Source organism: Cryptomeria japonica, unplaced genomic scaffold (assembly GCF_030272615.1).
Source record: "Cryptomeria japonica unplaced genomic scaffold, Sugi_1.0 HiC_scaffold_42, whole genome shotgun sequence".
NCBI classification, from domain to species: domain Eukaryota; kingdom Viridiplantae; phylum Streptophyta; class Pinopsida; order Cupressales; family Cupressaceae; genus Cryptomeria; species Cryptomeria japonica.
The window spans coordinates 403,199-406,194 of NW_026728864.1; the positions used below are offsets into that span (position 1 = coordinate 403,199).

The 2,996-nt window shown below is 63.9% G+C and overlaps 1 non-coding gene across 1 annotated transcript; it reads left to right on the forward strand.

Annotated features, from left to right (window-relative positions):
- Window positions 1–925: 925 nt before the first annotated feature.
- LOC131862387 (5S ribosomal RNA) lies at window positions 926–1,044 on the forward strand. Its single transcript, XR_009361403.1, has one exon. It is a non-coding gene; the product is annotated as a 5S ribosomal RNA (ribosomal RNA).
- The last annotated feature ends 1,952 nt before the right edge of the window (window positions 1,045–2,996 follow it).

Sequence of the window (2,996 nt, forward strand, 5' to 3'; positions counted from 1 at the left end):
GGGTGCCAGGGTCAAGGTGAGTGCCAATGTGGGTTCCAAGGTGCCAGGGTCAGGGTGAGTGCCAATGTGGGTTCAAAGGTGCTAAGTTGGGTGCGAGGTTGGGTGCGAGGGTGGGTGGGTGCCAAGGTGTGCTAGGTGGAAGCCCGGGTGGGTCGGCATCCCATGGGTGTCGAGTTGGGTGCCTGATGGGTGCTTCTTGTCAAGTTTTAGTCGTCGGGACTCATTTCGAGCCTTAGAGGTCGTTTCTTGTCCGGTTGCCCTGTCTTCGACCTGGGAACCCAATTTTGGTCCTCGGGTCCCATTTTTTTTTGTCTCGCATCCCACTTTTGGCCTGTGGCCTTTTCGGGGTCGATTCTCGTTTTGGGCATCAGAGCATGTTTCTTCTCCTAAAACCCAATATTTGTTTATTAAGTCTCGGAACACATTTTTGTTCTCGTGGACCCATCATGGGTCTTGGAACGCATTTGTGGTCCTTGGGTCCCATTTTGCATCCCGAAACTTGTGTTTTGGTGCTTGATCCCTATTTTGGGTGCCCACCTTGCACCAAGTGCGCACCCGGGGCAAACCGAGCGCCTTGGTGCACCGGGGCAAGATCGAGCGTGCACCCGAGGCGCCCCGAACATGCACCAAGGTGCACTCGGCCCACATGTGAGCGCAGGTCGTTGCGCCCGAGGTGGTGTGTGGGCACCGCGTTGCAGACGGGACACTGCACGCACACGACGCCCCCTCCAGGTGCACGCACGTAGGCCGGGCCGGGTGCACACCCGACGCCCTAGCAAGGTGCGCGCACCCGGGCAGGGCTCACACTTGGCGAACGGGGCGCACTTCGCGAGGGAGGGTGTGCACCTCGACGGGGGTGGGTGGCCGGGGTGGATTCGCACGTGGGTCGCGGTTTGCTAAGTACACACTGCGACAAGCTCATAACGGGTGCGATCATACCAGCGTTAGTGCACCGGATCCCATCAGAACTCCGCAGTTAAGCGCGCTTGGGCCGGAGTAGTACTGGGATGGGTGACCTCCCGGGAAGTCCCGGTGTTGCACCCTTTTTTAGTTTTTCGCCGGGCGTCGCAATGCTATTTGAATAAACCTTTTGCCCGTTTGCGTTCTCGTCGGGGCCGGGCCGGGCCGGGGTGCGCTGCCCGCACTACCGCGCGCGAGCGGGGGCGACACCGAGCGCGCACCCGAGGCGCCCCGAGCACACAGGCCACGGTGCAACCCGGGCGTTGTGCGCGCACCCCGGTGCGCCCGAGGTGCTGCGCGCGCACCCAGGTGAAATCGGTGTGCACCTCGGCCAGTGCGCGCTCGGTCGAGTCGCGCACGTTGGCCAAGGTGCACGGTGATGTTTCTTACTCTAAGGTTCCGCACCAGACGCCCGGGACAGGTGAGCGAAGCTGGGCGGGGCCGGGTGCGCGGCCGGGGCAGGTGCACGCAGCTGGAGAGAGCTTTGGAGCACACTTCGGAGCGCACCAATGATGCGCTCCATTCAAAAGTTTCCTGAAAAGGCAAAAAAAGTTGAGATTATAGAATTTCCCACTTGAGAGATTGTAAAAAAAAAAAATTTAAAATGAAGGAAACGCGGGTGCCAAGGTGTGCGCAGCCCAGCCAAGGTGTGCGCACCAAGGCGCCCACCCTGGCGAAGGTGCACGCAAGGTGCGCACCCGAGGCAAACCGGACAATTAACCCAACTTTCGACTTCGCGCGCACCTTGGAGCGCACTTCGGAGCGCTCCTTGGTGCGCACCAATCTTGGGCACCTCGGAGTGCACCATGGCGCCCACCAAGGTGCGCACCCGGGGCAAACCGAGCTCCGACTTCGTGCGCACCTTGGAGCGCACGAAAGGTGCGCACCATGGCGCCCACCAAGGTGCGCAGCCCAGCCAAGGCGTGCGCATCAAGGTGCGCACCCTGGCGAAGGTGCGCACCCGGGGCAAACCGAGCTCCGACTTCGTGCGCACCTTGGAGCGCACAAAAGGTGCGCAACCCAGCCAAGGTGTGCGCACCCCGGTCAAACCGAGCTCCGAATCGTGCGCACCAGAGGTGCACGCCATCGTGCGCACCTTGGAGCACACTTCGGAGCCCTCCTTGGTGCGCGCCGATGTTGCGCACCTCGGAGCGCACCCGGGGAAAACAATGCAATTAACCCGACTTTCGACTTCGTGGGCACCTCGGAGCGCTCTCGGGTTCGCACCTCGGAGCACACCGAGGTGCGCACCTTTGATGCGCTGCCTTCACCAATTTCCAGAAAAGGCAAGAAAACATTGAGAAGGTGTGCGCACCGAGGTGCCCACCCTGGCGAAGGTGCACGCGAGGTGCGCACCCGGGGCAAACCGGGCTCCGACTTCGTGCACGCCGCACCTTGGAGCACACTTCGGAGCGCTCCTTGGTGCGCACCAGGGCGCGCAACCCAGCCGAGGTGCCCACCCCGGCGAAGGTGCACGCGAGGTGCGCACCCGGGGCAAACCGGGCTCCGACTTCGTGCACGCCATGGTGCCCACCGCGGCGAAGGTGCACGCGAGGTGCGCACCCGGGGCAAACCGGGCTCCGACTTCGTGCACGCCGCACCTTGGAGCACACTTCGGAGCGCTCCTTGGTGCGCACCATGGTGCCCACCAGGGCGCGCAACCCCGCCGAAGGTGCACGCGAGGTGCGCACCCGGGGCAAACCGGGCTCCGACTTCGTGCACGCCGCACCTTGGAGCACACTTCGGAGCGCTCCTTGGTGCGCACCATGGTGCCCACCAGGGCGCGCAACCCCGCCGAAGGTGCACGCGAGGTGCGCACCCGGGGCAAACCGGGCTCCGACTTCGTGCACGCCATGGTGCGCACCGCGGCGAAGGTGCGCACCCGGGGCAAACCGGGCTCCGACTTCGTGCACGCCGCACCTTGGAGCACACTTCGGAGCGCTCCTTGGTGCGCACCAGGGCGCGCAACCCAGCCGAGGTGCCCACCCCGGCGAAGGTGCACGCGAGGTGCGTACCCGGGGCAAACCGGGCTCCGA